The sequence below is a fragment of the Tympanuchus pallidicinctus genome, unplaced genomic scaffold (genome assembly GCF_026119805.1).
Source record: "Tympanuchus pallidicinctus isolate F22 unplaced genomic scaffold, pur_lepc_1.0 scaffold22, whole genome shotgun sequence".
NCBI lineage: Eukaryota > Metazoa > Chordata > Aves > Galliformes > Phasianidae > Tympanuchus > Tympanuchus pallidicinctus.
The window spans coordinates 32,176,853-32,204,570 of NW_026294739.1; the positions used below are offsets into that span (position 1 = coordinate 32,176,853).

General features: G+C 40.7%; 1 protein-coding gene across 2 annotated transcripts in view; it reads left to right on the top strand.

Moving 5' to 3' along the window:
* Positions 1 to 1,417: 1,417 nt before the first annotated feature.
* The window catches only part of GARRE1 (granule associated Rac and RHOG effector 1), a 55,352-nt gene continuing 29,051 nt past the window's right edge, over positions 1,418 to 27,718 (top strand). Inside the window, exon 1 of one of the 2 annotated variants that reach the window (XM_052687321.1) lies at positions 1,418 to 1,549. The gene's annotated coding sequence lies outside the window, so the exon portion shown is untranslated. Of the gene's footprint in view, positions 1,550 to 12,428; positions 13,217 to 27,718 lie in introns of those variants that run through there. The other variant, XM_052687322.1, reaches the window with a different exon arrangement.

The following is a 27,718-nucleotide window of genomic DNA, read 5'->3' on the forward strand; positions in this document are numbered from 1 at the left end:
TCTCTTTCCTTTTCAGCTACCTATACTTGTTCAAACCCATCTGAGCCTTTATTTATTTATTTTTAAATCAGTGTTTGCCATTTAAAAGTGGCAATCCCACCCCTCCTCACCCCAAGGTACCTTTCCAGCATTTTACTTCAGTCTTAGAATGAAAACACTCCAGCACCCCTCCCTGCTGAAGGAGAGGATAATGTGACAGCCTTCTGTTCCCTTGCTTGCTTTCCAAGTATTTCCCAGGTATCTCTTAATTTGATAACTCAGTTGGCTAGGAAGAGACATGCTTAGTAGACATGCAAAAATCAGAAAAGTTCAGAGGCACTGCACTGATGAGCCCAGTCTGCCAGCAACCATCTGCTCCAGAGATAAAACAAAGCCACAGATTGCTCCCAGGCAGCCCCCCACAGATGCTGCTGAGGACTGCTTCTTGCTTGTGGCTAGAAGGTGTCCAACAAATTGACACTTCTTCCCACAGTGTTTTCTGATCAGCAGTACAAACTGGTGGAAATTAGTTATTTTCACTTTATTGGTATCATATTCAAGAGGTTGTTTTTTGGGGGGAGGCTTATTATTTTATATATTTTTTTAGAATCACAGCCGAATGAACTGAGTTCTAGGAATTTTGTCACTTAAATATATTCCAAGACCTGTTAACAACTGCTCTATTATTATGTGACCTAGCACTATTGTTACTATTTGCGTTATTAACTGCTTCATTTCAAATGTAAGATTCTAATCAAACTTTGGAAATAAAACAAAAAAATTTTTCTGCTAAGAAGACAGGATGAATGGGACTGTTTATTTGGAGTTGGATTCAAAAACACATTGAATTGCATGACAAACTTCTTCATATGAAATTAGGCCTGAGGAATTGTAACAACTTGCTTCACACTCACAGCAAAGGCATCACATACAGGCCTGCTCCTGAGCAAATCACCAGTAGCACTGAAATAACTATGACCAAGGGATCAATTTCAGGTAACTTTTATGCATTTTACCTAATTCCCAAATAAACATTTAACAGGGGTGCAGAACTCGGTATTTTCTTTAGCTGACGGTTTTAAATAGGAGAGGCATACGGTACTCTGCAGGTGCCAACTGGCGATCTGTCACACACCACTCCTGTGTGGAAGAACGCACCGCGCCCGGCCACAAGACAACGGGGTGAGCGTGCCGTCGTGGTAAGCACACAGAAATGCCGCCAGATTATCTTGCCCGCGTCCCCTACCACGAATTAACGCCCTGTCCGTCCCTCGCAGCTCCCAGCGGCCAAGGCCCAGCCTCCCAGGCCGGGCGGGAGGCGGTCGGGGGACCTGCGCTGCCGAAGCCGAGCACGACCCAATCCACGTCGGCCCCTCCTCATCTCCCCTCGATCCGCCCCCGAGGGAGCCCTCGGCCCTCAGCAGGCGCCTCCCGCCGTCCCCTTCCCGCTGTCACTCGCGGCTCCGCCCGCCCCCTCTGCCGGCCCCTCCTCCGGCGCCCGGTGGAGGAGCCGCCGTTTCCGGAGTACACAGAGCGGGGCCGGCCGTGCGGCGGGGGCTGTGGCGGACAGGTGAGCGAGCGCTGCGGCCGTGCCCCTCTCCCCCCCGCGCCGCCGTCCCCCCGCGCGGCCCAGGGCCCGTCCTCAGCGCTGCCTGCGGGCTGGGTGCGAGCCCTTCAGCCCGGCCGTGCGGGGCCCCGGCGGTGCGAGGCACTGAGCTGGTGGGGACGGGCGCCGAAGGGGGCGGCGGGCGGCGCTCCGGACAGCCTCGCGGGCCGCGGCGAGGGGGCACCGGGGCGGCGAGGAGCCCCGAGGAGCCCCCAGGGAGCCCGGCTGGGGAGGAGGGCGGCCGCGGCGGCGTCCCGGGGCGCGGCCCGGGGACTGTCGCCGCGCACCGTCGCCGCGCGCCGTCGGCAGCGCGGGGACGGCCCTGTGGCGGCGGGGACGGCCGAGGCGCTGCGCGGCACGGCACGGCTTGGGGCCGCGGAGAGGCTGCGGTCGACTCCCCCGTATCCCCCCCTCCCTCCGGCCCCTTCCCGCCGCCGTGACCCGAGTGCTGGCAGCCCGGCGGGGACTGCGCCTGCGGGAATTCCTGCGCACCTTCCTGCGAAATAGTGACCGCCGCCCGGGGCTCCGGCCTGCTGCGGCCCGGCACGGGGACCCCGCGACGGGGCCTCGCCTCAGGGCGACGCCGCCCGGGCCCTGCCAGCAGGCGCTGAGGCGGCCCCTCGCCCCGCGGGCCGGGCTCACGGGCAGCCGCGGCGGAGCCGCCTCGCTGGGGCGTAGCGTTGTGCTAGCGCCCGGCCGGAGGTGGGTTTCTGACAGCCCCCTGCTGGGCAGGCGGGCGGTGCCGTCTGTGCCGCCAGGCGCGGCGGTGGGGGCTCTCAGCCCTTCACCCGACGCTTGCATCGAGGGCTATTTCTTGCTATTTAGGGTTATATTTAGCATGCTGTGTGCACGTTGCGGGCAGAAGAGAAGAGCTCTCGTTTTGGGCTGTACCTTGCAACTTTACTCACAGACCTGCACTTCTCGGTGCTTGAAATGGGGCCTGCGCTGGGATGAAGGAGCTGACAGTGCGTCAAGTGGATGTTACTTCAGGAACCTGGAAGATTTTGAAAGATCTCGTGTTGCTTTTCTTAAGATTATTAACCCAGTGCCAGGTATAAATCAGCCATTGCGAGGGACAGATGTCTGGGTGCTGCAGTGAAAAGATCTGTGGCGGTGAGGAGCTGCTGGGCTGTCAGTCAGTGGCTGTGGGGGCACACAGCTGCCAAAAGTGGAGGTCTGGTTCCTAAAATGGCTCTGCACTTTGTATTGCCAGTGTGGCTGCTGGCAAGCTCCAATCTAGAGGGTTGGGGAAGAGGTCAGCGTGGGGTTTGAGGGCATTGTTGCTCCTATGCTCAGTGCAGCATTGGCTCACAGAATGCAGGGTGCTGCTGGCTGCTACTTCTGGCTGTTGGGGTGGGTGGCTGAAGCCCCCGGGGCACGTGGTTTGTGTCATGGAGCTCCCGGCTACATGAAGGCTGTGGTACACTGCTGATGGGATTGTGAGCTCCAGCTGATCACGGTGTGCACATAGGTGCTGTTGTGTACCAATGCGATTTTGCAGTTGGCTGGAGACTTTTGCTAAGCAACGCTTCACACGGAGTAAGATGGATGCTGCTTCTGTAAATAATCCCTATTTTTCCCAGTTTGAGGCTTGCGGTTTTCTTTTGGGTTTCTGGACTTTCTAAGTATTGTATTTGCAGTGGCACAAAGCTGTGTTTCAAGCCAACACACAGGTTTCTGGGCTACGTGTAAGCTTGGGTGTGAGCCGTTCTTTCGTGTGCATCTTGTGCTGCTGCTCCTTAGGTCAGCGTAAGGCATAAATCCTTCTGTTAGCACTTTTCATTCTGATTCAGGAGTTACTCAGAGGTGTTAGGAAACGAGAAATACTGCATACAGGGAATATTTTCCAGATGAAAGCTTCTTCTGAGACTCTGGAACTTGGTCAACAGTTGTCCTTCCTACTGAATTGTATGGAAATATCTGCTAAAAGTCTTTAAAGAAAAAGTCTAGGTTTCTTCCACTTATCCATCCACTTGAATTTGATCACTTTCTGTATTTCTTTTTCTGCTGCCTCCATCCTGACAGATTTCTTTTTTTCTCCTCACTTCTTCCTGCAATCTATTATTTTTCATGAACTTTTCTTCCTCAGCACAGAAATTACAGCCAGTTGTTCGTTACAGCAAAACAATTGTATTTTTGTTGTCCTGCAAGGCATAAGTAAGCTTCCTTTTGTGTCTTGAATGGCAAGTAGTTATAAGTGCTGTTGCTTCCTCTCGTTACCCAAAACGGGATTGTGTGAAGAGAAATTGTGCTGCTGCTGCTTTTGTTTATATAGTAGTGCTGTAATGGGAAAAGACTTGTTCTTGGTACAGTGAATGCTGGTACACCAGAGATCCTGCTAATGATAGTGATTAATAGGTGCTGCTCAAAATAGCTATCACTGTTGGTATGACTAATTGTACTGTATGAAAAGAGCTCCTTTATTCCCACTAATCTCAAGGTGTTTCTACAGTTTGAGAGAAACGTATGATCTGTGCTGAGAGATAAATGAACAGTGAAATGCAGAACTTACACTGAAATGTGGCAGTTCTTCAGGAGCTTGCTGCTGCTCTGCAAAACCACTTGGGGCTGAAAAGGAAGGCTATCTTCTTGTGGTTACTGTCGGTAGATAGAATATTATTACTGGAATTGGATGTTGGCCAGAACAACACCCTACATGTTGCAAACAATGCCAGGGTATTGTTAGCAGCTATAGAAGGGTTTTTATATCATACATGAAAGATGACATTTCCAGCAGCACGGGTAACCTCATCACTAAAGCAGCATGCTGGGCTGACGCTCAGGGCGGCTGGTTGTGCTGGGCTCAACAGAATCTACGTTCTAATTGCATCGGTCCTCTTAGAGCTTGGCGATATGTCTCATTAGTGTTCCTTAACCTCTGTTGGCCTTTGGGTAACATCAGTTAACGTTAAGTAACACACAGCAGGCAACACTGTGCTCTCCGGGCGGCCTTGTATTCTGGGATGTGTTTAAATTTTGTGCATCTTGTAGCTAGAGGCAACTTTGGAATCGTATTTGGAGACTGAAGATCTAAACCGCAGAAGGTTCTGTTGGTAGCTGTAGAATGTGAAGTTCTGCCTGGTAGGATGAAAAAGTATTTTGAAAGCTAAGTAGAAATTGTTAAAGATGTGTTCCAAACTCGCTGGGAAGTTGGTGGTAGTGTTTTGTTGTGCCTCTTAGGTTTTTGTGGGATTCTTGTCTTCTGTTGTTGATGTACTCAAAAAATAATTTTATGGTAGGAGGGACTTAGTGCCTTCTGACCCCAAAGAAACTAAGGTATGTGAGGAGGAATACAAGGCATTCACTTTACTCATAGTGCTTTGTGGGTTACCTATTGAATTGTTGTATTTGATCCTAGTCTTCTGGCATTCTGTGATATAATTCAGTCAAATCCTTGAATTTTGCCAAAAATGCTTTAAATTTTCTCTTCTATTAACACTATTGCCATCTTTTCAAGAAGACAGCATTGGTGCTAATGAGACGTGTTTCAGAAGAAAATTACTTTGCGAACTTTGTTATCTTGAAATACCAATCTTGTCTTAACTCAGCTGCAATTGCAAGTTAGTGTATTGGTTATTTAGAGCCACCTCCCCAGATTTATCCTGTGTGGTTCTGTTATGATCATAAACATTGCATGGGACAGGCCAACTTCCAGAAGCCTGGGTTAGAGCAGTCTGAGAACACGGGAGGAATGAGTGTGAAGGCAAAATAGCAGAACAGAGATCCCAGAAATGCTGGCTGAGCTTTGAAGAATAGAAGAGGGATGAAAAGGGGAAGATGAAGCACTCTGCGGGGAATCGTGGGCTGTCTGAGCGAAAGCCAGCAAGGATGTATTTGAGGTGGGAGTAACTGAGGCTTTGTGAGGCTTTCAGGAGTCTTTATAGCAAGTCATACGCTTTCCAGCAGTGGTGTTGCATATCGCTGGTGCACTGGTTTCAGGCTAAACGATACCATACAATTGGCACAAGCACATATTACAGCTTTTAATTGAAACGATGAACTGGGATGTTCGGGGCCTTTTCTTTGAAGTAATATTTTCACAAAGGAAATATATACTCTCCCTTCTGAGGATGGCTCTAGGAGGCATGCATATATATATATATATATATATATGTACATATTGTAGTACTACACAACAGCTTTGAGAAGTTTTTGCAAAAAGTAGCTGGTCCTCATTTAGAAAAAAAAAAAAAATTACCTCGTAAATTCATAGGATCACATCAGAGAAAGTAATAACTTAGGAAACATCTTTACAGTACTCCTTAAAACTGATTCACAGTTATGTTTTTAGTAAAATTTTGTCCTTGAGATGACTGCGTATTTTCTATTTAAGGCTAGCTAGATTGTATTGTTCTTCAGTGTGGCTGTATTCCTTCTTTGTGGTCTTTCATCTCTTGCTTTTCTAATAATTTTCAAATGGTTAGGGTTTGGTTTTTTTTTTTGCAAATATGGCACTTTTTGATGTTCTGTCTAGTTGCCTTTCAGTGGGGTACTTGTCAGAAACTAGCATTTACTGGTATGCGTTCTGTAAAACAGCATTGCAAAAGATATTATTTGGAAAACTGACAGGAAAATTCCTCTGCCACCTTATCAGCCAGCCCATCTCAGCCTTGCATAGTGTATCGTGTTCTTTCCAGACTTGTGTGTTGGTTAGGAAGTCACAGTGGAACATGTTAAGTGGTTGTTTAATAACAGCATTGAAGGTGTGATTCTTGTTTAGTTGCGTGCTCAAAGTTGACATTTACATGGAAGTCTGATTACACAAAATTCCTCATAGGCTCTGTACAACATATGCTGGTGCAATCTGGGGATGGAACAAACCTCCTTTAATGCTGTGTTTTGGGAACTTTTTAAAGCAGTATATGGGATGTGTTGTAGAAGAAAGCATAGGAGAAGAGCAGGAAGACAGGAATGTTATGTCTTTTCTCCTCTTTCTGAAGATGTCCCTAGCTTTTGTTACTGCGGGAGAGTAATCTAGCAATGAAATTTGTCTTTAATTCTTTCAGGAACAGAGTGATTTTAGTTTCACAAGTAGATTTCCTTGGTGTAATAAATTGTTGTGTTCGCAAGTTTCTTGGTGCTATTAAGAATTCCTCTGGATTTGCTGGGGTAAAGTCATATAATTTTAAGCAAGTCTACATGCTCTGTCTGATACCATGATGTTCAGAGCAGTATTCTAGGCATTTTTCTTGTTTATGAAACTGAACGTCTTGCTCTTCTGTACAGATTACAGAGCTTGGCCGATTGTGCTGTAGAAGCACAGTTCAAGTTGAATCATAAGAGCTTCCTCAGAGAAAGATAAAGCACCTGAATGTCTACAACTCACATTCCAGAAAAATCTTGAGATCTGTTAAGTGTTTCTTCCAAAGGGTATAAATACTAGCTGATATTTTTGTAAGTTCCTTCAAAGTACTTGAATCTGGCAATCTCATCCTGAAGATGTTAGAATTCCTTTTACATGGCCCAGCCATAGACCAGAAATGCTGAAAACAAATGAAAGCTGTAGTGACCAGACAGAAACAACTCATGCTGTTGTTGAAAGACTTTCCCTCTCTCTGCATCCTCCAGGCTTGTGACAAAGGCTGAAGATTGCAGGGGAAAGATCAGTATGGGTGAATGTAATTCTATGCCAAACTCCTGAAGAATTGAGGAACATGATCTTTCTGTTAAGTATTTCAAAATCTTTCTCAGAACGCTGTTTGCAAGTCATGCACCAGACAGTACTATGCAGAGGGAGGAAGAGGCTGGCTAAAAATTTCATTATTCCAGATCTATTAATTTAGTTTTTTGCTTGTAACTCACTGAGTGTGAAATGGAGTTATCATCCCCAAATTCTCAGATGAAGCCATGCATCTGAAATAAATGTAAAAATGCAGGTTTTCATGTCCTGTTAAAGGCATCTCTGTTAATTTAAAGATCCTGAGAACAAGAACGGGTTTTCATTTATTTGTGTGTTTGTACAGAAAACTCACATTGCCTGATGTTGAATGTCTGCAATTCTTTGAGCAGGAATCGAAGCCCGTGTAGTATAGAAAGGATTAACTAAAACTGTGCAAGTATGTTGTATAGCATCCAACTTCATCAGTGTGTAGCCCTGGAAAAACTGTATTTAGCCTCTTACCAAAGATACAGTTATTTGTGTTCATTTGGATAAGTGACACAGTTTGCAAATATTTGTGAAACAAGATAATAAGTTCTGTGCTTTTTCCAATGTGAGATGACTGTTTACAAGCAGATGATGTAGCTGAGAGCTTCAAAATGTCACAAAGAAATTGATCTAAAGCTAAATACGCACATGCCATTCAGGAAAGCTGAAAACTGTCTTCTTGGCTTTTATTAAAGAAATAGAGAAAAACCAAAGTAGTTTAGTTTATTTGTTAGTGGTAAGAATTTTAACTTGTGGAGTTTAGTTCTGAGCAGTAAAAATGAAATCTTCAAGACTGCCAGGTTGCCACTGTTGTTGGCAGGACAGCAGAGGTTTACGTCGATACTCGTGCCTTCTTCACCTATGGAGAGCAAACTGATGTTGTGTGCTAGCTCACAGCGGAGTACAAATAAACTGCACTGGGCAGCAACTAGTGTAGGTACACAGGTTATAATACAATGAAAGTTGAAGTTTTGATGATATTGTAACTTGCACTACTGTATCTGTTACTTTTGAAGAGAAGCTGAAGTTCTTATATGGAAGAGCAGGGCTATGTTAACTAAAAATAACATTTCTGAAAATAATACAAGTGTAAGTGGACTTTTAATTCTAAGGGTTGTTTTTGTTTTTTTTTTTTTAAGAGACTTCTGTGCTAATAAAAATTGCATGAGGTGCAGGGAGGATGTGCCAATGATTAGAACAAAGTACTGAAAAAAGAGCATGTTTGCCTTTGCTGGAAATATGCTTGGTTCTATATTAAACTGTAGAAAGAATCCTCGCTGAGAGAGCTTCCAGCATTTCTGCATATCTTGTGCTGCTTTCAGGAAGAGAATGGGAACATTTTCTCACAAGCAATCCGATTAGGTTAATAAACCTTTTCTTTGTCTAAATGCTGCAGTAACTTCCAGGGTAACAAGACCGTGATGTCAGATTCAGCACTTTGACCTCATTTCTGATCCAAAGGAGAGCGAATAACTTGCTTCCAACTTTACAGTGTTACAAAATAACTTGATATGTGATAAGTGAACTTTATGTACATTGTAAGGATTTGACCATGAATCTAACATGGCTTTGTCCACAGTTCATTATTTTCAAGTGTATCCTGCAGATCCGTGTTGTCAGCACTAATTTAAATCTTACTTCTCCTACAAATTCTTATTCGTAAAACTGAAATAGTAGTGTGGGCCATGGGACTGATATGATGTAGTTTGGCTGACTTTGTCTTGGTCTGTCTTTGTCTTGGCTGACTTGGTCAAGTGCACTTCTTGCTTTATCCGTGTGGAAAAGTGATGCATCCGACCTGTGCTATTTTGAAATTCATCTTTGCTTTGTTTTGTGGTTAGAAAAGATCCTGGTCTGGTTAAGTGAAATCTATTGCTCTGCAGATGTTGCTGGACATGAAGTCTTTTGAAAACCGCTAATAATACATGTTTTGTTTTTATATAGGAATGTTAAATTCTTGTGGTGGTGGATTGGTATGATAGAGTAAATCTGTAGTTGAGGCACAAGATTAAGTGAAATGTTTCTGGGAACAGTGCATTTTCTTCCTTTGAAGACAAAACAGGAAAGAGCTTTTGTTTTTCCATTTTAGTTTTTGGAACAGTTAGCTTTTATGAATTTTGATTAGAATTGTCTGATACAGTCTGATCAAAAAAACAAACTGTAAAGATGCAGTTTCTTTCCAGAAATCTCTTGTTGTTTCAGCCAAGTAATTTATTACCTCGTCTTTGCATGTGCTATTTGATATATTCTGATCCAGAATCTGAGTTATTGATCTCTACAGGAAGGTATGTTGTACCATGATGCAGTTGCTCAGTGTGATGTGGGATAAATTGTATGAATGTGGGTTGTCTTGCGTGCGATACCTACGCTAAATATATTTCTCTAAAAGAAGTCCTAATAAGAGCAATGTTAAACAGGTACGATTTTCAGCAGTGAAACAGTTAATATTGAGTATCACACTTAGTAATATGTAAAAACCTGATTGTGCCTTAAAGCACTGTTGACTTAGTGAACTTCCTATCTTCCGTATAGCTGTCTCTAAAGGTTGTGTTGTCAAGGTGTGGCAGTTTTTGTTTTGTTTTCCCTTTTGCATCACACCATTAACCTGAGACAAACAATTCATTAGCTTTGTTCACCTTACCCTGACTAGGTAAATAGAGTTTCCCCAGCAGACAGTGTTTGAGGGACAGTAATCCATCTGAAATAGTCCAAACCCGGTGATCTTGGAAGATTCGCTTAATACATTGTGAAAGAAAGTAGAAAGTAGTAATTGCAGCTGTAGATATCTTCAAAGGGTAAATATTACAGGCTGACTTAAATATACTGTTATGTCTTCAAAAACAAGATGTCCTTTTTCCTTTGCAACTCACTGTTGTCTTTCTGCTTTGGTTAGCCACTATATCTTTTAGGTAAGACCCAGAATTTTAAGAACTAATACAACTGAAATGTTTGTTTTGTAATTTATGTAAAGAGGAGTAATTGTTGGGTTTTTGTTGTTGTTTTTCACTTGATAAGATTTTTTTCTAAAGCTGATATTTACATTCTGTTATATGGAAGGTACTGCCTCAGCTGACTGGTAAGCTGTAGGTTGTGTGGCAGGCCCTTGTGGCTTCCTCATGTTTATATTGGGATGCCTGTCCTGCTGCTGCTTCTGTTCACTCTGTTTTCCCTTTTAAGGGTTTTGGTTTCTTTGTTAAGTGCCTTCGTACAAAGACTACAGTAAGAAGCATATCAAAGTAACTAATCATAGTCAGTGGTTAATGTAGTCCTTTGGAGTTATCAAACAGTGAGAAGGAAAACTTCACATTCACCTATGAGTAACAAGCTTAATTATGACATAAATCACTGAATCACAGAATTGTAGGGTTTGCAAGAGACATCTAGAAATCAAGTCAAACCTCCCTGCAAAGTAGGCACTCTACATCAGGCTGCACAGATAGGTGTCCAGATGGGTCGTGAATATCTCCAGAGAAGGAAAATCTACAACCCCTCTGGGCAGCCTGTTCCGGTGCTTCGTCACTCTTGCTGTGAAGAAGTTGGTGCAGAACTGCCTATGCTTCAGTTTATGGCCACTTCCCCTTGTCCTGTCCCCACAGATCACTGAAAAGAGGTTGGCCATGTTCCTTTGACTCCCATACTTAAGGTATTTATAAACATTAATAAGATCCCTTCTGAGTCTTCTTTACTCAAGGCTGAACAGAGCCAGGTTGCTCAGCCTTTCCTCGTAAGAGAGATGCTCCAGGCCCTTTATTGGCCCTTTATTTATCCTGTGGCCCTTCACTGGTCTCTTTCCAGAAGATCCCTGTCTTTTTTGTACCAGGGAGCTCAGAATTGGACACAGTACTCCAGGTGAGGCCTGACCAGGGCAGAATAGAGAGGGAGGTTCACCTCCTTTGTCCTGCTGCCACGTTCCTTTTAATGCACCTCAGGATCCCATTGGCCTTCTTGGCCACCAGGGCACACTGCTGGCTCATCTGGGACGTTGCTGCCCAGCTCTGCAGTCTGTCCAGGTCTTGCTGGAAGGCAGCACAGCCTTCTGGTAAATATGGCTTAAGATGCTGCAATTTTTACTGACATGGCACGTTGTAAAAATCAAGATTTTTTGCCTGGCATTCATTCTTGAGTTGTTTTCTAGGAACTTAACAGTAGAGTTGCATAACTTAACATTAAAACAGTAATTATGAAGTACTACTTCTGACCAATAGAAACCCATTGTCTCGCCCAAAATATGGACAAAGAAATGTCTACATTTCAGCTTCAGAAGCAAAGATATGCCAATGGAGTAATCTGAAAGATACAGAAAACAGTGGATGGAAGAAGTTTTTGTTCTGGCAGAACAATCTGTTAGCTGTAAGGGGGATGTACAGATGCATTTTGTAAGTGGCTGTACTGTTAAATATAATTGTTGGTGTGCGTGTAGGAACTCAAAATGCTGTAGCCTGCCTTACTAATAGCATTTGAGACACCATAAATAGTTTAATCTGATATTGATCATCATATTCATGTGATGTAAAGAAAAAACTATTGGTTCTACTGCCAAGCCCACAATGCTTACATTTTCTTATGCTGCTGAATCTAGTCATCCTACTTTGTGCATTTTTCATTTTTTAATTTTTTTTTCTGGTTTTACATTTTAACTCAAGTTGAAAATGCTCTTGATTGTATGTGTGTGGTGTGGATAAGGGTAAGGAGAAATCTTCCATATGGAAAATGCGGGAAGATTCCCATTGTTCTAAACTCTGTTGTGTTAGTATCTGTGTAACTGAACACTACTTAAACTCTCCTACTGCATTATTGATAGCTGGTGTATAAAATATTGCTTTTAATATTTTTTTAAATATTGCAGTTAGTGTCATTCATGACTTTAGTATTGATTAGTCCGAATAAAGGAGTTGGTAAATGCAGGACGTGGCATGGTCTGCTCCAACCAGGTAATGTTAGAAAATGTTTTGCAGAAAGCTTTTGTGTTTTTTAATTTCTGAAGTAGAATTTTTGAGAAAATCATGAAATAAACGTCATAGATATTGTTAGGTCTGAGAAGAAAATATTTGTTGTGACTAAAACCAAACGTAAGTACCTTGGTGAGTTATAAGAATGCATCTCTAATACTGTGCTTTTTAAGTTTGCTGGGGTGAATCTAAATGTAGGAGCAAGAAATTGAAAATAGACTGATCCTATGGATTAGAAAGTAAGGTATATTTTTAATGTTCAAAGCTTGCAGATAACAACAGACTTGATATCGTAGTAGGCAAGAGGAAACAGCTTTTTGGGAAAAGATGGGCAATTTAGATCTAGCACATCTCTATTTGTTCTTTATGCTACTCTATGGGAGGTTCCTGTGGTCGTATGTTGCAAGCTTATGCTGAATATCGAATTGTTATTGCCTAACAGAGTCTAGATGAGCAAGATCCTTTCAGGAAGCCTTGGAAGGAAGGAGTAGCTGTAGTAAGACAGGGTTGTGTTGCTTTGGTTTTCCTCCATATGCTTTGGAGCCCTTCCCACTGAAGTACATTAGCTGTTGTGTTTGATTGTGCACTAACAATTTGTACTTCCTACTACCATCAGCAACTGTGGATCAGGGTACAGACATTCAGTTTTCTGTCAGTTTGTGAAAAGGGCATAAATGTGAAAAGAATTATACTATTAGTACATGAAGAACATAGTTGAAAGAAAAATAGGGAAAACATGAGCCTTGCTTACTACTTAGGTCTAGCAGCTAATTGTTCTACCAGGGACTATTACTGTGTTGTTTATCTTAAAGCAAATATAAGGTGAACTTTTTGCTCAAGTAATAACTCCACTTATCTTCTCCTGGGATATCTGTGGAAAGAGTCATTATTTTTGTTTTTATCTCGTAACTCTATTGCAGGGTAGACAGGAAGGAGGTCCTTTAGCAATAGAAGAGCTTGGGCAGAAGTGACTACACTAGCAGACTGCCCTTTTTGTTTTGCCGAAAGCACATCTCCCTCTGTAAGCAAAAGAAGGTGAAGTATTTAAATGTGTTGAAAGGAAAATGCATTTTTGGGTAGGGGCAAAAAGCCAGGCTATGTACAAGGACAGATTTAGGAACTATAAAGCAGGCAGAATTCCATGGGATGTGGTTGGAAACACCTTCCCGTTTTTCACAGAATGGGTAACATTAAAGAACTCATCAAATTTTAGATATCAAAATAAAGAAAAAGAACACTGGGAGAGAAATACTTTTCCTAAACTTAACAGAGTTGTGCATTGTTTGTTAAGCTGGGAGTAGAAACAGTTTCGAAAAAGGGAAGACCTTTTTAATACTGTCCTCACTGGGTACTTTAGAATTGTTTCTGTAATTCTCATGCTAAAGGAAGAGGTAGAGGGAAAACATTTTTAATATGATATTTACATCTGACAAGCAGTGTTTTATTAGTTCTTATGTATTTTATGGAGACCGCAGTAATAAGGTGCTTAAGGAAGGCACTATTTTGAAATAGTTATTTAGATTGTCCAGCAGTAGTGGTGTGATACTCTTTTTCCGTTGGAATAGCAGCATCCTTTTTGAGAACATACTGGTAAATAGTTTCCTAGTGCTATAATAAATTTTTGTGGCTATCGTTCATTGACGTGAGAATCACAGTGATGATTTTTGAGAAGTTTCTAGCTGTCATTTTGGGGTGGTGGGGAAAAAAAGCTTTCAAACATTGAACCTTAAGACTTGATGAAAGTACCATCCAAAATATGTTTTTGCAACACCTTTTTTTTCTAAGGGAAAGGCAGTCTTGACTTGAAGTTTTAATTTATGTTGACAGTGTCTTTTCAGTTCTGTTCTCTATTCCTCCAGTAGCCACCTAAGAAGGAATGTCAAATTGGGCTGCTTCTGATTGAGCTGCTCCTGTTAGGCTAACTTCTGCTTTGTGGTATGAACAGATGCACTAAGTACATGGATGAGATAAGACTTCAATGTTTTTATATTTATTGTTTTCCAATCCATTTCAAAATTTAGCTCTACTGCTTTAAGAAGTTCTTGCACATGTTTTTCTCTAGTCTAATTTACGTTCACTTATCTGCTTTTATTCTTAATTGCTAGAGGCTATACTCCCACTTGTGGTATTCAGTTTTTGTGGAGCTACCAATAAATTCAAAGGATGCCCTGCTGAGAAAAGGATAGAGGCTGAAGGAGAGGGAGAGAGAAAGTAGAACAAACTAATGATACTTATTAGAACTGCCTGTGCAGACTAATGGAAAGTAAACTGTATTTATTGTATAACATTTTGATAGTGTATATAAATTGAACAAAGCCTGTTGTAGCACTTCATATCTTAGTCCAAAAATTATTCCTCTTTTCTTAATTTTGCTTGTGTATTCAAGTTTTCCCCTCAGTGATTATGTCTAGACTGTAATTCAGAGAATAATTTTTGAGCCACAAAGGGCAATTTCTTTGCTCTTATCATTCTAGGTTGACTAATTTTCTGATTGATGAAAGGAGAGCAATGCCTATATAGTTGGCCCTGTTTTGAAAGCTAGCTAGCTAGCTTGATTCAAACATTTTGGTATGTGGTAGGCTGGAATTTACACTCTTTTTTTCCTCTATTTTTACTCTGTATTCACTAATGCAAAGTGACCAGATCTGTCCTTCACTACAGAATAAGCACGGCCAGTTGAACAGTGATAGACACTGCTGCAGCCTTCTGAGGCGATGTGTTTTTTAGGACTGAAATAGGCTATTTTAGGTAGGTGGAAGAGTGTTAGCATGGTGTTGATGAAAATGCAGACATGTTCTTGTAACTGTGCAGCTCTGCAGAGGGCATGGCTGTGTCAGACTGCAGTCTCCTGGCCAGGGATGTGTCCTGAAAACTGTGTTTTTCAGCACTTTGGAGATGGAAAAATATTTTTTCATTCTTCAGGGAATTGTTCTGTATGAAAGAGCACAAATTCTCCCAGAGAAGCATGGTGGAGTGTTTCACCCTAGTAATTGTTCAGATGGAAAAAAAATTGATAAAGATATGAAAGGGGATTACGGATTGTGCTAGCGAGTTATAAGAATAAATTTTGACCAAGATGGCCATCCAATACAGTAGGCCATTTTTATTTTAATGTATTTTGTGTAGGAAACGTAAACTGCAGATTTTGTTATTGTTTAAAAAATTCCCAAGTTTAAGCAAAATTGTTCTAATATACGAATAGTGGTAGGTGAAAAGACTTCCTTTGTAATAGAAGCCCTATAGTTTGTAAGGCATTAGCTTAATGTCTGCAAATACTCTCTAAGTATGTGTAATTGCTGAAAGTTTATGCTTCGCTTTGGAGACTGAAATGTAGTGCTGTTGTATTTTAAGGTCTTTATCTAAACCTCCCAACAAATAAAGCCGTTCCATTGCAGTGGAATATTGGCAGCAGCAATGAAAACTTCTTTTTCGGAGGCTTGTAAATCTGTAATACAGAAATACTGTGTGTTTCTAATGCTCTTAAAAGTAATGTAAAATTGTCCTCAACAAGAAGCATATGGTTATAAATTCTGGTGTAGTGTGTGCACTATCGTAACTATAGGAAGCAGTGTCTGCAACACAGAATATTTCATTTAAAAAATTGGGATAAGGGTCGTGAATTGTATGCTAGAAATAGAAAATAAGATTAGAGGTTATGTTTCAGGCATGGAGCCGTCTCTGGGGGGGGAACAGAGCAAGGTTACTTCAAGGTTTGGAGCCTGCTGGGGGGGTGGGGAGAAGGGAGGAAATCCAGCAGAAGCTAAAAATGGTGCCTGGGGGGGATGTAATATATTAAGTAAAATTTACCAGGCGTCTCCTGGGCACCCAGTGATAGGCTGGTCGCCTTTAGCGTACCATCACTTGTCCCTGCCCAATTAGTCCTGGACGGCGCTTGGGACTGCTGAGGTGAGTGGCTCTGCCTGGGCTGTTGGCACGCTCTCTACTCAGACAGACCCAGTGGCAAAAAGGTCGCTTTTTCTAAATGTAGCACTTGGGAAATGTATTTGAAAGGGGCCTGGCCGGATCACTGGTAGGTGCATCAGCTCGTAATGAAACACTGCTTACGTGTATTTGGCATCTCTGCCACATGGTACGGCTGGCAGAGTGGTACTGTGTCACAATTTCTGCAGCAGAAGCCCTTTGCCAACACGAGGTGTTGGGAAGGAGTGTCGTTTGGCTTAAACCACATAAATGTGAGCCTTGCATTTTGCATTTGGTAGTTCTTTTTTAAAGTGAGACATCAGTAGATTCTAGGTATATTTTAAATTCGTCTTTCCAGTCTGCATTTGTGCATAGAAATCAGCTCTGTTAATGAATACTGAAATACGGAGGCTCAGTTAATGAGGGGTGAAGTTAGGATCTTTCAGTGGTATATCTGTGTGGAGTATCTTGGATTGATGGTACTGGGTGCTTCAAAGGGAAAAGGACACTTGAGTTTTCAGAAAGATCTGGCAAAATTTAAGTGTTCAGCTTTGCTTAGGGTTGTCTTTCTCTGGCTTCTAGTCAATAGATCACATCATGTTAATTTCTTTTATGGGTTGAAGCATAAATGTAATGTCTTCTCCAAGATGTATTATACTAGCATAAATATCTGTCTGTGTCCACTGCTAGGAGAGAAATTTCTTGCACAACTCCGTGCAGAAATTTTGGCACGTAATAAATAACCTGGTGACAAATCGTGCGGATGGATGAGAGCTGTCAGTACTTCTACTTTCAGGACATCATGGGCGGTCTGAGTGTGCATTATATGTTGTAAATTAGGTCAGATAATTATTTCCCCATTGATAATTTTATTGGAAAATATGTGGAGAGTTCTTTGGAGAATATTTTGTAATAACTTTTTTTTTTTTTTTAAAGAGAAAATCACTTGACATCAAGTCACATAAGTATTTATCTAAACATCAGCTTGACTGCTGTGTGCCTTTCCATGCTGTGTATTTAATGTAGCTGGAAGTTGGCAGAGCCGTGTGCACTGCAGAGACGTGCTGGTGGAATGCCATGTATGCATTTGTTAGCAAATGGCTGTTGTGTTATTTTTATTTCTTAGTAGCATCTACACTGCTTATAGAATGTGAGATTTATTTTCCAAGTGCATAAATTTGTTTTTATTGAATGAAGTTGGTAAACTTCATTATTAAGAGTGTGAACATCTTAAAGGAAGCAGAATAGTAGCTTGCTAATGTATTGACATTTGCTTTTTTAATATAAAGAAGACAATTTTAATGAAGTTAGCCTTCCTGGGAACATATAAATGTAAAACTCAATCATTTAGGTCTCTGATAAACGAGAAATTTCTCCCAGCTGTGTCAGTGTAAGGAGTGGATGGAGGCCAAAGTGTGCTCTAACAGTCCTTAGCTTTCAGTCTTTCTTGAATTTTAAGTTGACCTGTGGCCCATTTTGACATCTAAATTGTGTGGATAAAAGGCAGCCAATTATTCCATGGACTCAGATAGAGAGCAGGTTAACTGAAGCAGCTAATAGATGACACTAAACACAGGAGTCTGATTTAAGCTGTTGCCACTGTAGTAAACATGGAGTGGTATCTGCTGGAACACATAGGCTTGCTTAACAAGGCAAGAGGAGGGTGCTTTTGTCTCTGGTGCTTAACTTCTGCTTGGACCAGTTGTTAATGGGCCTTACAAAAAATTGAATGACTGAACATTTTTATCTAGGCAGAACTGGGTAAGTTTTGGGTGTACTCGAGGGGCAAAAGATTACAGTTGGCAAGGAGTTGCTATGATTTTCCCTTCTGATATTTGTTAGAAATGTAAAAACTGGAGGATGCTACTACATTTGATCTTTTCTAATTAATCACGTTTTGACCCATGACTGTACAGTATGAGTTAGTGCTCTATATGTAATTAATCTATATGTAATTAAGACTTATAAATTCTGGTCTTAATGAGGAGGGAAATAATTGTGCTGAAGACATAAGCAGCTCTTTTGATTGGAAAAAGTGAAGAAAGGTTATGAAGTATGCATGCTGCCATTTCTAGTTTTTAATCTTTAGGAACTCAAATTACTTGTCACTACCGTTCATTCATCAGCTACAGAAATTACTTCTACATAATTTAGTTTATAAAAATGTAGATTTTTTTGGAAGCAAAGCATTTTGACAGTTTCAAAAAGTCTCTTGTCACAAAGATTAGTTCAAGGAGGATTTTGGAACCAACGTTAAAACTGTTCACCTGTTAAAACTCAGGAAACTGTGATTTTGCAGTAGTGTTGTGAGATGCGTTTGTAGCATTGTGTACACATGGATGTTTGGTTTTGTTATAGGAGACGCTGCTGTGCACACTGCATTGCCCTGGTTTATTCATATCCTGTGACTGTGAATCAGATATTGCTGTCTATATACAGACTGAGTTGCCAACCAACTCTGGGCCCAAATATGGTAAACATAATTATGTTCATTTGCTATAAAAATACATTCTCCTTAGTTTAACATTTTCCATGATTACAGTTTTCTGATAATTCCATAATTTTCAACATGAGAGGGATATGAAAGGCCTAATTATCATGTCCCTCTCTTCTGTATTGAATAGTTTGTTATCCTGGGCAAAACTCCAGCTGCACACTGATGAATCTGCTGCTGCTCAAACACAGTAAGCCTATAAACCATTTGGAAAGTCAGAACACAGGAGCTGTAGTGCAGAGACATGAATCTCTGCATTAGCTGGATGACAAAAAAGCTCATGGTTGCAACTGTCAGGAGACAGCAAGTGCATGTGCTGATGTCAGTTTTTCTGATATGAGGTACTCCTGTTTTCTATTTCTGGAGGTGAAATTTGTATTTCAGAACGCTTAGTGCTTCTCAAGTAGGAGACTTTCAGTGAATGAGTTGGGGGAGGGGGAAGGAAAATATTCAAATAGATAAAGCCTCTAATGTGTGTGGAAGAGAATAAATATTGTAAACATTTAAAAACAAGTAAATATTGAATTAGTCCTAAGTGTCAGTCACAAGGAAATGGAACGGCAATATAGTTACTAAATATGAAAAAGTGAACAGTTTGCATGTGGAAATACTTGGAAGTAGTAGCCATTTCATTTGCATAAGTAGACAAAGATTAGTATATTTAATGCAAGTAAGAAAACATGTTTGCAGGGCTTTAATTCTTTTTTTTCTTTATGTAGTTTAGCATCAAGAGAATGTTGTATTCTGTGGCAAGCACTGTGAGTTTAGAAGCAATATAATAATTTGGGAAAGGAAAGATGGTTGATGTTGAGTTACTCCAAATGTTTTGAAACCTGGCATCATCCTTGCTATAAACAGGCAAAAAATCTCATAAAGGCTTCTCAGAATTTTTTGTGCATAATCTGTCTCATGCTTCTATTACTGAAAAATGTTCTCTTCATGGAAGAGCTTTAAATATACAGGTGATTTATAATTTTCATTGCCTTGAAACATTACTTTTGTCTAACACTACTAAAATCTTTGGGTACTGAAGTGACTCTGAGTTTTAGTTTTCTTTCTTATGTTGCTTGAACTGCCTAGGAATGTAGTTTAGGAATATTTATTTCAGTGTAGAAGATTGAATTCCAAATATGTATATGCTAATAAGTGCAAGTACTGTGCATTTGTGAGGCGTAGTTTCTGTGTTGGCTGGAAGCCTTGTCTAGAAGTCAACAGAAGTGTTTTTCATTCATTGATTTCTCAATCAGCTGCTTCAGAGAACAGCTGTAAATAGGATGTCACTGCTATGCGCTGCTTCTGATAATCCCTAAGTTGTAGTGATTAAAGAGGTTAAAAAAAAATAATAAAAGGCTACATTCAGACTTCACAATGGATCTAACTCAGCCTTAGGTAACTCCACAGTGGTTCTAAATGGATACCTAGGGAAAGGCAGGAACAGGGTAAACTTGAGGGCTATGGATGTGTAAAATTGTCTTCAGTGATCTGCTGCATGTAGGGTGCCCTGAGCCGGCTGTTGGTTGCCATTAAAGCCAAAGGGACCCCTGTGGAGGAAAGGATATGGAGGCCAGCATAGCATGTTAAATGTAGAATGTGGGTAATATGTGAATTTATATGGACATAGCTGTGTTTTCCGGTTTTCCCAATGTCTCCCTCCCTCCTTCATCCTCCACCCCCCCACCCCCCCCCCCCCCCCGAAGCTCCTTTGCTGATCTAAGACTTATTCTTTTAACTCTTATATTCACTGTCAGTCTGACACTTTAACAAAAATAGCTGTAACACCAAGATCAAGCCCGAGCCCATCACTTCCCATGTGAGACTACAAATGTTTTTCCCACACTTGTGTTGATAAATTTATCCGTAATGAATCCCGTCTCTTATTTTAGTCCCTCAAGTCCTGCAAAGTTATGCCATCCTTTGTGTACATCTGTAATAATGTATGTGGTATGTCATGCTTAAACACTGTGCTATTTGACTTGGGCTCTTACTCCCACTTGTCTCCTCAAGTCTTGTTTAAGATATGATTTGTTTGAGGGGGTAATGAAAACTTCCTCTGAAGAACCTGACTTTGAAAGAAGAGAATTTCAATTATATCTGTAAGCACTTTGCCAAAGGGTAGGAATGTTTCCATGGATGCAGAAGCTTTTCATGAAGTATTTGAGACCATGAGCAAATCATTTTAACAAGTAGGATTTGAGGTTCAACACTGAGCCTTCTTCGAATTCTTCATCTGCACTGACTCAACAGTAATTAGGCTTTTCAAAGCAATTTGCAAAAAGCAAATTGTTGAAGAGACTTAGGCAAGGAAAAAATTTAGAAAACGTTAGCATTCATTTTACAATGCATACTAAAATCTTCTTGTCTCATTTGATAATACTGAAAATACACCTGGCATTTATTTATGCTAGAAAACTGTAATTCATGGTTTAACAAAGTACTTGAGTATGTGAGAGATACTACTAACTTTACTGGAACGGATCATATGCTATAGTCCATTGCTGAATTGAGTTCAAAGATTCAACTGCTTCCAGTTGGAAATGTCTACTATGGGACTGTAACATTGTCTGTGTGTTTTGTTGTTCTTTGTTGTGCTTCCAGTGAAAGCTGGTCTTCTGCAGAAACATGGGAAGCCTTGGTTTTGTACTTACTAGAGAAATAAAAAACAATCATAGTTTTCTTAGTACTTGTTCTTGCTGCTACCTTTTAACTAAGAAACACATAGGTGGCTTCTGCAGTTTAAAAAGTCTTATAAGTGCATCTCTGAACATATGATGTGCTGTGTGGATTTAGAAGGAAAGACCTGAGGGTACATTACATGAAGTGGCTGTAACTGGGCCACAATGTACAAGCCTCACTGATATAATATTGCTGTTCCATACATGTTTTAATTTGGTATTTTCTGTAGTTCATTTTTTTCTTGCCTTCCCTACAATGGGAAAGGAGCTCTGTGTCTGAAAAATCCCATTTGTGGGAGTAGATGTTAACTTATTCTCAGACTTCTAGAAAATTGTCTGCTTTCCATCTCTTCCTTGAAGCATGGCCTTCAGTACTTTGACTGCAAGTGGTTTGCTTTCAGAGACAGCAGGCATCTCTTCCCGAGCAGCCTGAGAGGCAGAGCTGTGTCTTTTTTAAGGAAAGCTTTATTGTTTATGCTTGCTCTCACTGTGGTCCCATGAACCTTTGTTCATCTTAGCACGTTGTATGGTTCTGAGAGCAAACGTGTGAATGCTTGTGGCTATTCAGTGCACCCTTTTGGGATCTGAAGATAGGTCTTGAGTCTCTACTGTGCAGTGTGATTCACAGCCAGTTTCTTGTGCTTTCTGCGTATGCTTAAGCTACCATATCAAGAACAGGCATTATCTTCCTTCTCTTCATGCACAATTTTCTTTCAAAAGAGAACTGGTCCTGTTCTTAAATCAGAAAAGCACCTACTGCCAAGGGAGGATTGAAACAGTGATCCTGATCTGACATAGGCATCTATTTTTGACGTCCAGGGAGGTACTCGAGGCCGAAAGAAGGTTCGGTATAACACATTCCTTTCACCAGCTTTTCCTTTTGCTGTCATATCTTACTGCTGAGATTTCAGTTAGTGTCATTCTGTGTTACAGGTTTTACTTAAAACAAAATGCGAGAAGCTGTGTGACATAGTTCTGGGGCAATGCCCTGGGAAAAAATGCATTCAGTATTCTGACAATGCTGAATTTGGCTTAGAAGATTACCTACCTTGCACATGTATTTTATAGGGAGCACAGCTAGACAGTTCAGGACTATGGATCCTTTCCTGAAGGGTTAAGCACTTGCAAGTGAGGTGGTACAGTGCTGAGTAGTCAAGATTTTCAGTCCTTACCTAGTTCTGAAGATGTGGTGTTTTTTAGTGTTCTTCAGTTCTGTCTGCCATAAAAAAACACTCCAAAACAAAGTCCTTAGTGATTTGTTTCTTTGAGCACAAGAGGTGCGGTTATTTTTGCTTTTGCTTTTTGTTTAGGACATGTAGCATAGCTGTGCTTCTGGAATATTTTTCTGTACAAGCCCAAAAAACACAAGTTGGCACAAATAAGTTAATAGCGTTATTTTAAGGAGGGTCATTTTGGAGGAGGAAAAAAGCCTAGACAAAACATAATAAATGGTTTCAGAGACTGTCTATAAATATTAGATACTTCATCAGTGAAACCTGTCTTTGACAAGCTAATAAATTAAGTTGCTGAAGCCTCCCACTTAATAAATCTCCATGCTTCTATTTGTAAATGTTTCACTATTAAATGAGAAAATCAGTTTCTGTTATTAACAAATTGGTCTGTTTAGATTTATATGCAACTCAATAGAATGCTCGGTTTGAGTCGAGTTAAACTATGGGTAACTATCCAGTCCTTGTGAGTTGTGTTTTGTGAGCTGTGGTCCCCAACTGGCAGAAGGGAAGGCAGTGCGCAGATTTAGTGCTGTGGCCGCTGACATCTATCCAGCCCTGGAATAGCCAGCAGAGTGGGTTACAGTGTCTGGTGAGCCAATATTAGAAAGGGTGGATGCTGAAAGGGGGATGTTTGCATCAGGAGCTTGATGGGCTTGCTGAGGATTGGCTTGCCTACTTCTTGTTTTGTTTTGTTTTTCCCCTCCAACTGTTCTGGGCAAGCAGCCAACAAGGAATCCCTACAAAAGCAATCTGTGATCTAGCAAGAACTAAAATGATATGGGTGTTCTAGGCTATTTCTGTCCCTCTTCACCTTTCTTTCTTTGCCTTCATCAAATGGAGATTTTCAAATGCAAAAGGTGCTTGGATATTCCAGTGGTTGCAGCCCACGCTGTTAGAAAGACTCTCAGCCCAGTTTTTTTCCTTCTGGCTCTGTAGAATAAGTACAGGCACCTGACCAAAGGCAGCAGAGTTTAAGTGGTGTGTAGTGCCAGCTGGGAGGCTGAGCCATTGGCACAGGCATCCTCTCCCACCAGAACTGTTTCCTCAGCCAAGAAAGTGAATTGTTTGAAATCTTGAGTATGTGACTAAGGAGCAATGGGAAAGACACTGCTTCTAAGTGTAATTCACCTTATTAAAAAAAATACTGAATTCTTACCAGGAAAGTAAGTTTAAAATGTTAATAATATTAAACGTTTTTGTTACCTTTCATAAGTACTATATGAGAAGTAATCTCTTGTTATTGTAACTTCTTACTGTCAATCATGTTCCACAAGCTAATACTATGCTTTTTTGTATTGCAGGTTTATTATTCCTATGTTTATATAAGCTTTCTTCCAAAACACATAATTTAGAATTTTCCAGCAATACATATACTATTTTCTTTTTATAACTCTTACATTTTTAACTTCATAATCCATGTAATGTAGCTTAGTTCTGTGGTATTTCTTTTTTACAGATGGAGTGTTACACTGCTATTGAGAAATTCCTTTATGTTCTCATTATTATTGATATGGCAACTTAAATATTATTAGAAGTGGTATATTAATTGAGAGTGGAGATGTTCTTCTTGATGGCAGAATGGAATTTCTCAGGTTATGAAACCTGTTGATGAGCTCTATTATTCTTTATTCATAATCTCTGACCTATGGATGTTAATTTCTAGTCTTTTTAAATAGTATGTGCTGTAGATGCTTACCATTCTCTGTCGCTGTGGATGCAATCCATCTTTAGTTTGGAATAGGTTGAAATGAATCAACTCACAGTTAAAATCTGTGCAATTTCTTTGTGTCTGTCTTAAAATTGGGAAAAAATGAGACAGTTGGGAAGTACTTGTAGGGTATTTTTCTTAGCCTGTTAATTTTCTAGGATCCTGAAAAGTTTGTTCAGAGGAAAGCACATTTTGTCCTAGTTCACTCTTACTCTCATCTACCATTAGTATTTTAATTAACAGGAGAAGCAAAAAAAAACCCAAACCTCTCACACTGCAGACAGCTATGGCTCTTCTGTCTGGATGAGAACTTGATGTGATTAGTTTGTGCCTTGAGTATGCTGGTGCAGGCTAATTTACAAGGTCTGCATTTGAGAGGACTTCTATCTCTTGCTGAACTTTCTGCTGTGGCGCACACTGCTCGCTTGAAGCCTTTGTGTAGTTAGGTCTCTGTGCTGCTTTCTGCTATTGTCCCTTCTATCCTTGCTGTCATCTCTTCCATGCCTTTGTCTTGTCTTTGCTCACAGGACCCCTGCAGTGGTGAGGAAGGCAGGGCCTGTCCCATGGCTATGGGCTGGGCCAGCTGTCCTTCCCTGCTGGGAGTCCCTGCTTTTGGCCACTGAAATAATAGTCTGTAACCAGTGAGTGTGAGACACGCACATCTGTGTTGTTTAGGTAAGGTCTTCAGTTCTGATCCTGCTGGTGGTGAGAATGCTGGGAGACTGGTCTTATGGAAACAGCATGTGGGCTTTCCTTACCACTTTGCTTCTGGTTTGCTCTTCTGATGTCTAAGATCATTTCAGATTATTTTTGATGGTAACCACATCTGGACTTTGGGTAGCCTGGCCAGGAATAGGATCCACTGTACTTATTACTGGCAGCAGAATTGAAAGGTGGAATAACTTCTTTAGTAGTGGAGCAACCTGTGGATTTGCACAAATCTGTGTAAGTGGAATGGAGAGGGACTTGGTGTGCTCTCACAGGGCAGCTCGCTGACCTTTTGGCCTTGCAGTAGACTTTGTTTGTTCAGCCCTCTTCCTGATAAGTCATCTGGCCACTGGGGCTGTTTCTTTTGGAGTAACCTTTTTGGGGAATGTTAATTGCACTTAGTTATTTTTGTATTTGATTGTTTTACATGAATGGTGCTTGTGGAGATAAGCTCATCCTGAGTTTGGGGGAGTGCGTCATGCTAAAGGAGGTACAATACTTAAGTGTTACTTGTAACCTGAGCTTTTTTTGGAGAGTATTTCAGCTACTCTTATTGGTATGTATGTTATTTATGCACATTTTTTGCCTTTCACTGAAATAACAATAAACTTCACGAAGGCCACCTTTGCAAGCAGTTCTTAAAATTGAGATCTGAATCCATTTTAAAGCATGATAAATACCTCAATGTACCACTTCTGCCTTTTTTTTTTTTCCTGTTCTCCATCTCACTGGGAAGGAGGGTGTGAGCAAAGGGCTGAGCTGCTGCTGGGTTAAACTGCAACACCAGTACGGTCTACAGAACATTTATGTAGATGATAAATAAGTTGACTGGAAGGACTTTGGCAGTAACTGTGTAACTGGCCTGACTAGTGATAGACTTGTGTATTTTATCACTACTTCCTCCACTTAATTTCCTTTATTGATTCAGAGAAAATGTTGCCTCCTCTTATTGCAGGGTAATAGCACATGGAGCAGATTAGGGATTAGGCATCATGTTGCTCATGTGGAAAAAAAAAAAAAAAAAAAAGTGGAAGGTGCCAAATTCTGTTTGTATGAGACTTTTCTATGTTATTTTGTGTCTCTTGCAAGCGGTGAAGCTGGGGAAAATACTTGGCATTTCTTGGGAAGCATCTAAGCAAACAAACAAAAAAACTGGGTACTCTGCTTAAAAAAAAAGTGAATTCAGCCTGCATTTTTTCCTCTGTATATGTGACAACTGTTAGAGCAGCTCAGGCAGAAGTCTGCTCAACTGTGCGTGGAAGTTCAAATATGTAACAATACCTTGCAATAGAGCACAAATAAGGTGATGAGCGTTTTCAGTAGCACTCTACAGCTTTCAGTGGAATGGCATTCAACGTAGAGCTTGCTTTATGCTGTATATTAGTACTATTTTTAAGTTTGAGTAGCATACAAACAATATTTTGGCCTTGATTACATAGGGAGGGAATAGAACTTCTTCATTTGTGGTGTGCTGTTTTCAGTCTTCTGTGCTTGAATATGTGCTTTCTGAATACTTGTGTTTCCTACAAAATGAAACACTCGCACAAACCTCACAGTATGTTGGACAGATAGCGTGCTGTTCTTGTATCGCCAGAATGAAATCCTTCGCATTTTTTTCTAATACAGCAAGATTTGGACTGGCACAAAGTTCAAATTGTTGTAATACAGAGTCCCCAAGAGCTGTGGTGCAGCAGTAGTGTTGAGGAGGGAGAGGGGAGCGTGGGAACAGGCCTCTCTTCACTTTTTTCAGGGAAAGATACAAAAGGAAGAGTGTTTACTTTATACATAGCATGTTGGAGGCTCATTATAGAATATGTAATACAAGTACTGTGTCCCCACATGCATAGTGTTCAGAAGTGTCAATATCTTTCCTCAAATAAATGTCTTTACAGATGCAGAAGACATAAGCTGTCCTTTTTAAACTCGTGTTGGTTTTATTATAAGTGAATTTTGAAGCCTGTGAAATGTTGAAGAATTGCATATTTGAGTATGAAATTGTCCGTAAGACATAGTGATCTCTAATGTTTGTTAATAGAAAAAAAAAAAGTTTGTATTTCCTACCACTTTGCATTTTGTGTGTTCTTTCTGAGTGTAGCAGGTTTGCGTTATCAGTTCAGTGCCTTAGCTCAGTGTGTAATCAGAAGAGCCAAATTAGAGTGCATCTCTAATGTGCTTGTATAATCCAGTGCTGTATAGCTCAAGCTCCTTCTTATTAGCTTTTTTACTTCTGGCACTAATTAACACATGTAGCATGATTATTTTTTAACTTCTTCTGCAATGTGAAACTCATGTCTACTTAGGGAAAATAATCACCAATTTACTTACACAGTGCATATAAACTAACAAACTCTCTTGTTCTGGCTACATTTTTATGCAGTCAAGACAAATGATTTAATCTTGCTCTCCACTGTACGGCACTGAGGCTTGTAAAGCAAGGAGGAAAATGTTTTCTGTCTTTCCTATGATATAGGAGACCTAGAAAATTCAATTTTAATGAGTTTACTGCATTTTGGTGCATTCACTGTGAATTCTATGAGAAGTGTAAAGTTAGTCATTAGGAAATAAAGTAATCAGCTTGAAGTACTGTAATAAGGGGTGTTCAAATGCATGTGGGAATGCCTGCTGTGTTTTATCTGTTCATCTTGTTTTTAAAAGTGCTAATGTAGAAGAAAATTTGCTCTTAATCTCAGAAGCAGAACTATCTGCAGTAGTGACTTCCTGAAAAACTTGTGTGTCTCTTTTAGTGGGTGTGAGAAGATCTGGCTCCCTGTATGATGTTCTGCCCTGCTGTGTCTCTCCTGC